Source organism: Apodemus sylvaticus, chromosome 7, assembly GCF_947179515.1.
Source record: "Apodemus sylvaticus chromosome 7, mApoSyl1.1, whole genome shotgun sequence".
Taxonomy (NCBI): Eukaryota; Metazoa; Chordata; class Mammalia; order Rodentia; family Muridae; genus Apodemus; species Apodemus sylvaticus.
The window spans coordinates 57,305,257-57,318,105 of NC_067478.1; the positions used below are offsets into that span (position 1 = coordinate 57,305,257).

Here is a 12,849-nt window from a genome sequence, read left to right on the forward strand (position 1 = left end):
CATTACACAGAGCCTCAAACTCCTGAGCTCACCCTAAAGTTGGCTTTTCCTTCTTCCCTACTGCACTCTTCCTGTTCCCCACTCCTACTTCCTGGTGTCACTTACTAAGCATACCGCTTCCTTCCAAGTTCTGTCTCAAAGTTCCATTTCTGGATAAAGGTGGCCTCTTGCTCTTAGCTCCGGATACAGACCTCTGCCCCGGGGTGGGGGTGGGGGGCTCTCACTAGACCGGTGGGTCGTTCTCCCTAGCGCTCCTTCAGCGCTTCAGTGGGATAAAGCTCCGCCCACAGTGCGCTCTGCTAGCCTCATTCACTAAGTCTCCCGAGTGTAGGCCAGGGATGGGCGTTGCCCTGCAGCCTCCTTTCCCTGCCCTTCCAGCGGGCAACGTTGCTCCTGCCTCCCCAGTGTTGTCTGAATATTTTGGCACTACACATTTCATGTTCACAAAATTTGGAGAAGGAAAGAGGTGATTTTTTTTCTACTTTTCTTCCTGATTTTTTTTTAAAGAATTATTTATTATTATATGTAAGTACACTGTAGCTGTCTTCAGATACACCAGAAGAGGGCATCAGATCTCATTATGGATGGTTGGGAGTCACCATGTAGTTGCTAGGATTTGAACTCAAGACCTTCGGAAGAGTAGTCAGTGCTTTTATTTATTTATTTATTTATTTATTTATTTATTTATTGGTTTTTCGAGACAGGGTTTCTCTGTGTAGCCCTGGCTGTCCTGGAACTCACTCTGTAGAGCAGGCTGGCCTTGAACTCAGAAATCCACCTGCCTCTGCCTCCCAAGTGCTGGGATTACAGGCATGTGCCACCACTGCCCGGCTTTAGTCCGTGCTTTTAACAGCTGAGCCACTCCCCTTATTTTTGTTATCATCAGACTACCTGTTGGGAAAGAAGAGGGCATGCTGGGTAAATGGTGTTTCTACGGCTAGCAAATGTTTGCTGCGCATGTACTTTCTGCAGACCCTCCCAAGGGTTCAAGTGGGAACAGATGGGTGGCAGGTGGTCCAGTTTCCTCCTTGAGGGACGTGCTCAATCTGGTCGCCATAAGAGACCTCCCGCGTACCCCACCGACTCCGCCTCCCCCTCTCCTCCCCTCTCACCACCCTTCCACTTCTCCCGCGGGTGAGCCGTCCATCTCCTGGCCCGGAGAGAGGAAACTGCACACTCCTTCCCCAGTACCTGCTCCGGCTCCTACGCTGTTTCCCTACCACCACCCCAGCCACCAGCCCGCTCTCACAGTTATCCCATGAAAGTTCTATAAAACCTCAGCAGCTCTCACAGAAACAACCTCTCCCACCGGGCGCGATGGCTCAGTTGTTAAGAGCATTTGCTTCAAGCTGAGAACGGGTGGCACACAGCTTTAATCCTAGCACTTGGGAGGCAGAGGCAGGTGGAGCGCTCTGAGTTTAAGGCCAGCCTGGTGTACAGAGTGAATTCCAGGACAGCCAGGGCACAGAGACACAGGACACAGAGAAACCCTGTCTTGAAAAAACAAACAAACAAACAAATAAAAACCCAAAATAAGTAAGTAAGTAAATAAATAAATAAATCACTTGCTGAATAGAGGTTCGGATCCCAAGCACCCACATCGGATGCTCATCCTCCTGTGCCTCCATTTCCGGGGGGTCCGACATCTTCTTCCGGTCTCTGTGAACACTGCATATGCACGGTGCACATAAATACACTCAGGCACACATATGACATAAAATAAATACATCTTTTAAAAACCTACTTCTTCCCCTGTGGTCTCCTATTTCTGTTTCTGGAAACGCATCTCCTTACCAGCTTTAGATGTTCTCTGGGACCATCCTCCCCTCACTGCTTCCTCCTGTGAGCCTCCTCCTGGTTTGCACGGCTCTGCCAATCCCCGTGTTCAGAGCCATGTAGGTGCAGGTTCCAGTGCAGGCATTTTGAGGTGTCTGAGGCGTGGGTAACCTGTGTCAGTGCCTGTGTTATGTGACACCCATTCTGTCGTCCAGCACAGCATCTCTTACCAGTTTGCCTAATTCCAGATGCACCCAAAACCCTGACGCCTTCACACAGGCAACAGTCCCATCAACAACGCTGTTCATGCAGTTTTTATCATCTACAAAGCCCAGACCTGAGAACTAAGCAATCAAGTTTCACAAAAACTTGCAATGTTTTGAGTAGGCATTACTACTTTCTTTTTGCTGGGAGGAGGGGACGAAGGCTGCATTCATAACTACACTTGGCTGACTATGGGTGCAGAGTGCCTAGTAGACCCACTATTTCTGAGAAGCAAGTTCTCCAAAGGGCGCCAGGGATGATGGATTCCTCCTTTGTCTTCTTCATCTTTTGAAAAATCACTTGAAAATATTTATTTCCTGTGTATAGTAGGTGTTTTGTCTGTATGTATAATCTGTGCGCCACATATATGCAGTACCTAAGGAGGCCAGAAGAGGACACTAGATCCTCCTGGGACTGAAGTTATAGAGGTTTGGGGAGCTGTTTTGTGGGTGCTGGGAATTGAAGCCAGATCTTATAGAACAAACTGTGCTTTTAATTGCTGAGCCATCTCTCCAGCCCTGTAAATAAATGCGAGCACGTTTAATCACTGGGCAAGTTTTCTTCTGTTGCTGTGGAATAGTTTTCCTACAAAATAATCACTATTACTTTTCGAAATCATCTCACATTACTGTTTTGAGTGATTGAATTTTGGAATGTTGATTTTATTCAACATGTTTGTCAGTAAACATTTACTTCTTAAAATACTGTAAGACACATGCTGTTTTTGCAGTCCTTTCTTCAGGAATAATAACCCGTTGAGTGAGTATCCTGTTCACTTTACAACGGAGGAGACTGAGGCTTGGAAATGACGGCGTTTCATTCTGGCCTTCACAGTCTGCAATGTAATTCCATCTTCCCTGGAAAACGATCTAAACTAGGACCTGAGAGTTTGTCTCTAATGCCAGTGCTGCTACCAGGAGCCGGCTGACCACAGAGACAGGCCCAGCGTTAGCGTATAGCCATCACCCTGTGACTTTCCACTCGTGAGATTTGCTTCCAAGTGACAGAACAAGGCTGTGGAAGGACGGGGGAAACAGATCTGGGGTGGGGGTGGGAATGCGGAATAGGGAAGGCTTCCTGGAGGAGGGGTTGTTAGGGGGCGCAGAGAGAGAGAGAGAGAGAGAGAGAGAGAGAGAGAGAGAGAGAGAGAGAGAGAGAGAGAGAGAGAGGAGGGTGGCTGCGGGTGGGGAGGGGGTTGGGGAGGGAGTGCTGGGGAGGGCGCAGGGAGGTCTCGGGGCGCAGATGGAGCAGGGTGCCCGCGAGGGGCCGCAGTCCTCGGTCCGCCGGGTCCCGGGTCGCTGGGAGGGTCCGGACGCAGACCCGCCTTCTCCTCCTCCCGGGAGGGCGGGCGGCTGCAGGGCGGGGCGGGGCTGGTGCGGCCTCCTGGCGACGCGGCGGCCGCTGCTCTCCGGCCCGGCTCTGCGGGCGGCTGCGGGAGCGGGACCCCGGAGGCGGAGGCGGTAAGTGAGCGGGAGCCCGGAGGGTGTGCGCGGGACCCCGGAGCCCAGGCGCTGCCCGGGACCTCGAGGGGCTCGAGCTCCTGCAGCTTTGCGCAGTGCTCAGCGTCGGTCGTGGGATCCCGGCGTCGCGGCTGCAGTCCCGGGGCTGGAGGTGCGCTCCTGCCTCCTGCACTGCGCCCAGTACCGCAGACGCGTCGGACGGTTGGGGGCGAGCCTGTACAGGGCTCTAGTGACAGCTGCGGACGAGCCCCACGGAGCACCGCGCTCCCGACCCTTCCCTGCAGTGTTTGATCTCGGCGTGCTCTTTAAGACCATTCCTTAGAACAGGCTGGTGGCCGATCCGCTGTCCTGGCCCCGCGCGCCACTGCACTGGCCAGGCAGGTCACCCCGAAAGCCCTTACCCCACGAGAGCACTTTTTTCACCTTCTGAGGGACTTTTCCAAGTTGCATCACCGTTTGGCTTCAAGGTAGGTGCCTGGCTGTGGTGTTGGACTTACAGAGACTTTTTTTTTCTTTTTTAAAGAACTTTGTATATTTACAATGTGCGTGCACTTTCACCCCAAGAACCCTTCCAACACCGAGTACCCTGCTCAAAATACTCTTGGAGTTCTTTTAAAGAGGACCTGGCTTGCAAAGTGAGCTACACACCTGGTGAGATTTGAAAACAAAACCAATGAAAATATTCTCACCTTCGTCTTCCCTCCCCCACCCCAGGTCCACTCCCCTCCCAACCCCCCACCCCCGCTACATCTCGATTCCAGGGGTCTGGGGGCAGTCGGCGGTGAGAACTTTTAAAAAGCGGTCCCGGTGGTTCCAAGTTTGGAAGAACAGAGCGCTCAAGCTCCTTACCCACGTCTCCACCAGGGGGGCCGTGGACGCCGCTTGCATGCCAACCTTAGACCGCAGGTGGTGCCCTTAAAAAAAGTTCTCTTTGTTCCTAATTCTGTTTACAGTAAATATTTCCGGGGGCACTTTCTATTTAGGAGGTTGGCGTGTGGGCATTTGTGAGTTAGATCTTTTTGATGTGTGCTCCTGCCCTTAGGAGCTTCCACGTGTGTGTTCCTTGATAGAATAGCGCCTGAGTTGGGGGTTAGAGTTTCCTGTATCACCGCAGAGCTTGGATCAATCACCTGTCAGGTGATCTAAAAATGATAGGACAGTGGGAAGGCTGAGCGCATGTTTGAATCCGGTGATTTCTGTCACATATGTCTTATGGGACACTTTGTCACATATGTTTTAGGACAACACAGTTGTCCCTGGGTTAACAATCTTCACTAGGTTAACTCTCTCTGGTATTTCAAGTGTTCTCACAAGTCTCCTTCCTGGTGGGTGCTGCGACGGGACCACAAACCAGACTTGGCCTTTTTCTTAGGTCGTGTCCCTGTGTCTTGTCTGTAGTATCAGGATGACGTCCCTTTAAGGATGCCCTGGGGAGGGTGTTTGTGTTTGTTTTTGACCTCTGACATGAACTAGACATTGATTTTTAAAAATGAAAAATGATTAGCCGGGCAGTGGTGGCGCACGCCTGTAATCCCAGCACTCTGGGAGGCAGAGGCAGGCAGATTTCTGAGTTCGAGGCCAGCCTGGTCTACAGAGTGAGTTCCAGGACATCCAGGGCTATACACAGAAATCCTGTCTTGAAAAAAACAAATCCAAAAAAACAAAACAAAACAAAACAAAGCTTAAGTGTTGTCCCACTGGGCTGCTCTGTTTCCTTTCCTGTCCTGTGCCCTCTCCTGTCACTGCTCAGCTGCTAGAACGTGACCACTGAGGAGTCACCAACATAGCAGTGGATGTTATATGGAGGGTGTGGTGTCACAGGGTGGCCCCTGACCTCAAGTCTTCACTCTTTGCCCGAACCTCCAACCCCCTCATAGTGTGCATGTACACGTATATATGTATGTGCAAATGCATACTGTGTGTCAGACCATCAGAATGACTGGTTGTAAACCCGTGAAGCTCCTTCCCACCTGGGAACAAGGCCCACCTAAAGATGCTGTGGGGGGGCTGCCCCAGATGTGTCAGATGCCTGAGAGCCCAGTGCAGTTCTCATCCACACAGAGCTCGGTGTGGGAGAGGCAGATTTATGACAACACGTCCCACCCTGGGATAGCAGCTGTGATGTTCTGACCTGACCAGAAGAAAGGGGTGAGTGGGGTGCCCTTCATCCAGGGGAAGGGCTGCAGCCTCCAGAAAGGAGAGGCCTGTGGTCTGTGCTGAGAGCCGTGATTGTGTTATGTTAGAACCATCCACTTAATATAATGGTTTCTATTTTGTAAGTGTGTGTGTGTGTGTGCGCGCGCGCGCGCGCGCGCGCGCGCGAGAGAGAGAGAGAGAGAGAGAGAGAGAGAGAGAGAGAGAGAGAGTGTGTGTGAGAGTGTTTCTCATGCTGGTGGAGTGAGGAATGACAGAATTTAATGTGTTCCTTAGTTCTTTCCCTCCGAAACTCATTTATCTAAAAGATGATGTTGATCATTTTAAAAGGCCTCACTGAGTTCTCCTTCCCTCTTTCCCTTTCTTCCTTCCTCTCTCCTGCTCTTCCTCCCTTTCTCCCTCCTCCCTCCCTCTGTTCTTCCCTCTCTCCCTCCTCCCTCCTCTTCTTTCCTCTCTCCCCCTCCCTCCCTCTCTTCTTCCCTCTCCCCCTCCCTCCCTGTGTTCTTCCCTCTCTCCCTCCTCCCTCCTTCTCTTCTTCCCTCTCTCCCCCTCCCTCCCTATGTTCTTCCCTCTCTCCCTCCTCCCTCCCTCCCTTCCTTCTGTCCTTTCTTTGGTCCTAGTGCTAAAGGGCAGAGACATAGACAGAGGCTGGCACCCAAGGGGAAACTTTAAGCTCAAGGGAATTGAAAGCTGAGTATTCTCCGTGGATGACCCGCAAGCACACATTTCCTTCTGTCATTTGGCATTGCGGTTATGATGAAACAAGTTAGTGCATGAGACCCTTGAAGGGTGCGGCACGGGGCAGAGGAGGGGTGCCAGTGTGGGTGGCACCAGGGCTGAGTTGTCTTTGTGAAGTGGGAAGCTTGCCGGAGTGTTCGACCACTGGGGCTTGTAAGATGGCTCAGCCTACAGTGCCTTGCTGGTGAGCTGGGTTTGATCCTGGAACCTACGCGGGCTCGATCCCTGTAAGCTGTCTTCTGACCTCCCCATGCTCACCCCAGATATTTAAAAAATTGCAACCTCTTCTACTTTGTTTCTTCAGACCTCTGCTCCCCAAGCCAATGCTCACCCCTACTTTTGTGAGAAGTGGGCTGAGGTGGGGGGAGCTGGGTCTTTCCATACCGAGGCTCGCTGCCAGCTGCAATCCTCCTGCCTCAGCCTCCCAAGGTCAGGCATTTACTGCCCAGTCACGTGAGCAACCGGTTGTGTTAATGTTTCTCTGGTTACTCCCTGAGCAGCTATTTAAGCAACTGATTACTGCCTGCAGGGCTCTGTCCCACCTGCCAAGGTCTTGGTCAGCAGGATACAGTTCTTGCCTTAAGGCGCCTGGGTCTGGGCCCGGGATCTGCAGACTGTGGGCTATGGTGTGCTGTGCACAGTGATCAGCTAGAAGGACAGGGCACAGGCTAGCCTCACCTGGGTTGATTCCCCTGCAGTTCGTGGATATGGAAGGCATAAGAAGCACTTTCTGAGAATAAGTTATGGCTTATTTCATTGGGACTCTGCGCTAGACTTAAAATTAATTTGGTGTGTGTGTGTGTGTGTGTGTGTGTGTGTGTTTCCTGACTGGAGGAGAGGGAGGGGCCGGTACACATCACTCAACAAGGAAGAAAGAGGATGCTGGGCTCTGGGGGATGTGTTTTCCCAGAGGGTCTCTAGAGGGCTGGAAAGCTTGTGTGAATGGGGCAGGCCTGCCTGGGACATGGAGACTGGCAATGGAGGCCTAGCGGCTCTGATTCTGTGACAGAGCCCGGCAGAGCGGTGCAAGCTCCAGGTTCTCAGAGTGCAGTCGGACCCTGAGCACAGGCACCACCCTGCCCGCAGACTGCAAAGCCAGCTCCGCTGACTCCAGGCTTCCAAAAGTGTTTCAGAGGGGGCTGATGAACCCAGTCGCTCTGTCATCCCAGCCGTTTCAGAGCGTAGGTTCAAGGCCTGCCTAGGCTCAGATCAAGGTCAACTTGGGGCAACTTGAACCCTGTCTCCAAACTGCAACTGCAATACTGTTTGTTTGTTGTGTTTGTTTGGCTTTTGCTGTTGTTTTCTTCCTTTCTTTCCTGAGACCGGGCTTCATGGATCCCCCGCTATCTCACACTCTGACTCTGATGACCTTGAACTTCCAGTCTGAACTCCCCCAAACCCCAAGATTATAGGCAGACCCTATACCCATTTGTACAGTGCTGGTAATTGAACCCAGGGCTTCATGTATGTCAGGCAAGCCCTACCACCTGGGCCTCATCCCCAGCGCAGTAGTTACTATTTGTTTATTGATGATATCCCGGGACAGGTTGCAGGCTCAGCACTTTTTCTCCCCTGCTCCAATCTTGAAATCCCTGGAGAGGCCAGGTCCTGGGTCCACTCCCAGCTCTTGATAAATGCTAATCAGCTCTTTGTTTGGCTGCCCCCTTATGCAGAACTGATTATGACCCTGTGTTTCGGGGGCTGAGAGATAGTTAGATGCCTTAGTGGTTAAGGGCACTTTCTGCTGCTGATGGAGAAGCTGGGTCAAATTCCCTGCACCTACATATCAGCTCACAACTGTCGGTTACTCCAGTTCCGGGGCATCGGACATGGTCTTCTTCCCTCTGTGGTGCTACACACAAGCCATGCAGACAAAATACACATATAAAAATAAATGCATCTTTAAAAAAGACATTCTTGGGCTGGAGAGATGGCTCAGCGGTTAAGAGCACTGACCCGCTCTTCTGAAGGTCCTGAGTTCAAATCCCAGCAACCACATGGTGGCTCACAACCATCTGTAACAAGCTCTGATGACCTCTTCTGGAGTGTCTGAAGACAGCTACAGTCTTCATTTATTACATATAATAAATAAATAAATCTTTAAAAAAAAAAGACATTCTGGTTTTAGTGTCCCCCCACCCCCACAAACACACAGGGGCACAGTCCCCTTGAGTTTAGATGGATTTATTGTTTTCCCTCCCAGAAGATGTAAACATCTCAAGGACCATTGTGTCCTTCTGGTCCAGGGGACTTTTCAGAGACTCCTCCTCCTTCCTTCTTTTCTTCTTCTTCTTAAGAGGAGAAGGTAGATTTCGTTGCTGGGGAAGGCTCCGAGTGGGAACCCGCTCTGAGTTAGAGAGAGACACATTTCCTGCATTTCTTTAAGCTTTGCAAACCCCTGAGATTTGGAAGTAATTGGTTTTTGTGTAAGAGTGGAAAAAAACCAAACCTCAGAGCTGGGCTTTCTGAGGTGCAGTGAAGACCTGCCGTCCAAGTCTCATTCATGTGATGCATGCAACCAAAACAGAGCTGGGCTGCGCCGTAATTACTTTGAGCCCTTAAATTTGCAGGTAGTCAAGGCTCTGAGCCTGACAGTACTGTCATTACTGATGAGCCTAGAACAGGTTCTCAAATGAGAGGTTGTCACTACCATGGCTACACACACAGGACTCCCACCCAGCAAGACAGGATTCAGGGAGCATTATCAGGGACCTAGTGAAGAGTCAGCGGGGAGTTAAGAGTTCATGATTACAGCACCGGCATATTCCATACATTTGGAATAGGTTGGCCACCTCTTTGTTTATAGGGGGGGAGTTTATTTCCTGCTCTACAATCACCGGGATTTTTTTGCTTGCCTTAGGTAAAGTGTGTGATGGTTCAGAACATTATTTTGTAGATTTTGCATCTGTGAGACCAGTATTGTTATTACTATTGAGACAGGCTCTCATGTAGTCCAGGTTACCTTAGAATCGCTTTGGAGCAGAGTATGACCTTAAACTTTCCTGATCCTCCTGATTCCACTTGCTAGGTGCTGGGATAGGCATCACCATGCCTGATGTATACTGTGCTGGAAGATGGAACCCCTGCATGTTAGGGACACCTAGCCAGCTGAACTCAATCCCCAGCCCTATTGGCAGGTTTTGGAAGAAGGTGGAGAGACCTTGCTTTAAAGGTTCGATTCTCTGCTCCGCTTGCTTGTGAGGTTTTTATCCAACTTCAGAACCACACAGCTGCAGTTGGAAAGTGGAGAGCATCTCTCCCTATCCCAGTCAAGTCTCAGAAGCCTGTGTGTGTGTGTGTGTGTGTGTGTGTGTGTGTGTGAGAGAGAGAGAGAGAGAGAGGAACTGGGCTGCAGAGATGGTGCAGTGGCTAAGAGCACGTACAATCCTTGAAGAAGACCCATGTCCAGTTCCCAGAACCCACATGGTGTCTCACGGCCATCCATCCACAACTGCAATTCCAGGTGATCCAATACCCTCTTCTAACACCCAAGAGTAATAGGAGCACACATGGTACACAGACATACATGAGGTAAAGCAATCATACATGTAAAATAAAGTAAATGCATCACGTGGGGGATAGTTTGCTTGGGGACCATAGAATAGCCTTGACCAAACATAAGAGCTCCCTTGTTTATGAGTTTTTGGGTTAAGACTTAGGTACTTTAGTCTAAGGTGTGCCCAGACCAGTTTAGTCCTAAGTGTTCCGCTCTCCTGGGTCTCTTGAAAGCTTTGGGAAGTGAGGCGTTAGTGGAGAGAGAGGTGGGGCTGGGCCTTAGACATAGCTCTTAGCTTATTTCCTAGGGCGGGCCTTCTCAAGGCTTGGACACCTCTCCCTGAAGGCACGAGTCTAGGTTTCTAAGTGTAGGGCAGCTGGGAAGGACTCAGGGGAGGGATAAGAGGGGGATAGAGGGAGAGAATGAAAGAGAGACCATGAGAATGGCCCAGGTTTCCCTCTTCCTTAGGGATTTATTCAAGACTAGTTCTTCCCATAACTGCACCAAGTGCTCCTGACTGGCTTGCTCCTGTCTTCCCCATAGCACTTCTGCGGAATAAGCTCTATATTAGGCCTGTTTTGTACGTGACAGAAATAAGGCCATGGGAATTGGGACAGTCTGTCACGTTTGGGCAGCTCCTGAGCCGTGGGACCCAGGGTCCAAGGCCAGGTGTCTGAGTCGCCCTCACTCACTCCGGTGACTCCTGCCCTTCGTCACGCAGCACTGTTCTGCTTTCTGTTCTTGCTGGCTTTATTTTCAGCCCACTCCTCTATCTCCTCAGCAGAGGAATGCTTGCATATGCCTTTATCTTTTTAACATTTGTTTTTTAAAAAATTATGTTTCATTTATGTGTATATGTGTATGTATGTGTGAGCCTGCTTGCCCGTATTTGCACCTGTGGGGGCGGGAAGACAGCCCTGCATCCCCTGGACCAAGAGTTACAGTTGGTTGAGAGCCATCTGATGTGGTGCTGGGAACCAAACCCTGATCCTTTGCAAGAACAGCAAGCACACACTCTTAACCGCTGAGACATCATCTCTCCAGCCCTATACACATTTATCTTAGCTGTTTGAATACTGCTCAGGCCCTTTGTGTAACTGTCTGAACTCCCACAATCCTGTAAATACGCTTATGAGGGAGTGGGACATGGGCAGGGATGTAGCTTAGTGGCACTAGCTCTTGCCCAGTATGTCTGTCTGAATCCTTGGGTTCCATACTCAGCACTGTGTAAATCAGGTGGTTTGTTGTATTTACACGTAATCCTAGCACTGGAGAGGCGGAGGCAGAAGGATCAGAAATGGAAGGTCATCTTCAGCATGTAATGGGCCCAAAGCCAGCCTGTCTTTAAAAAGGAGAAAGTCAGAGGCTGGAGAGATGGCTCAGTGGTTAAGAGCATTGACTGCTCTTCCATGGGTCCTGAGTTCAATTCCCAGCAACCACACGGTGGCTTACAACCATCTGTAATGGGATCCGATGCCCTCTTCTAGTGTGTCTGGAGACAGCTACAGTGTACTCTTGTACATGAAATAACTAAACAAGTAAATAAAGCTTGAAAATTTTTTTAAAAAGAAGAAAGTCTGTGCAGATTTGTTTTTAAAGTACTCTTAACTGAGAGTTGGTTAAATCTTAGGATGTGGACCCCCATTTTGCTTTGGGGTGAGAGATTGCTGTTTTCCAGGGCTAGTGTTGAATGTCCTCTTTGTCAGGCACCAGGACTGTGGTTCTAGCAGATTTCTCTTCATCTGGAATTTGTCTCCTCATGTATAATGTGGGGGCTTGGAGCCTATTTCTTGTTGCTAAGTGTAAGTAGATAGTCACAGTGGGTGGTGCAGAGTTAGTGATACCCAATTGAAGTCAGAATGCTGTCATGTGTCCTTCAGTTCTGAGGGCCGTCCCGGGCTGTAGAAGTCTAGGGGATTCTAGTATGAGATAAAGACCCTTGCTTTCTAGAGCAGGGTACTAAGAGTAGAATTTCACTTTTTTTCCTGGTGCTTCTGGTTAGCCTGCAGGTGGAGTGGGAATAGCAGCTTATCTCTCTCCACTAAACATTCTTTAACTTCATTTGTAATTGCTTGCACTATTTACATATAAATAACCATGCTTCCTGCAGTGAAACCCCTTAACCTTTTAGGTAGTTAGGCGGGGGTGGGGTGGAGGGTGGGTAATCCCCTGGTGGAGTGGCCTGGGGCTGGATACAGACGTTAAAAGCTTTTTTTGATTGTTTGTTTAGGGGTGAGGTTGAAGTCCCAACCTGTCTCATTTTCTCTGTTTAACCCTCAACTTGACAAAGCTCAGAGTCATCTGAGAAGTGAGCTTTAGTGAGGAATTATCTAGAACCAGTTTGCCTGTTGGGGTTGCTTCCACTGTTCATTAACAGAGAAGAACCAGCCCATTGTGGGCTGCACCATTCTCTAAGCAGGGGGTCCTGAACTGTTTGGTGAAAGCTAGCTGAAAGCAGGGAGGGATCCACACACCTGGGACCCACACACCTGGGACCCACACACCTGGGACCCACACACCTGGGACCCACACACCTGGGATCCATACACCTGGGACCCACACACCTGGGACCCACACACCCGGGATCCATACACCTGGGACCCACACACCTGGGATCCATACACCTGGGATCCACACACCTGGGACCCACACACCTGGGATTCACACATCTGGGATCCATACACCTGGGACCCACACACCTGGGATCCACACACCTGGGATCCATACACCTGGGACCCACACACCTGGGATCCATACACCTGTTCTCTCTCTATTCTTGACTGTGGATACAATGTGATGTTGTAAACTCTTGCCTTGAGTTCCCCATAATGATGGACTATAACCCAGTCAGGAGTACAATAGACTGTATTGGCTCCTGAATTGCTCTTTGTCAGGACATTTTTATCACAGGGACAGAAGGGAAAGGACACTGCTCATGTTGCTTCCCACCTTCCTAAATGT

The 12,849-nt window shown here is 50.2% G+C and overlaps 1 protein-coding gene across 1 annotated transcript in view; it reads left to right on the forward strand.

Annotated features, from left to right (window-relative positions):
- Positions 1-3,423: 3,423 nt before the first annotated feature.
- The window catches only part of Cgnl1 (cingulin like 1), a 157,559-nt gene continuing 148,133 nt past the window's right edge, over positions 3,424-12,849 (forward strand). The window contains exon 1 of the mRNA XM_052187858.1: positions 3,424-3,500. The gene's annotated coding sequence lies outside the window, so the exon portion shown is untranslated. The remainder of the gene's footprint in view (positions 3,501-12,849) is intronic.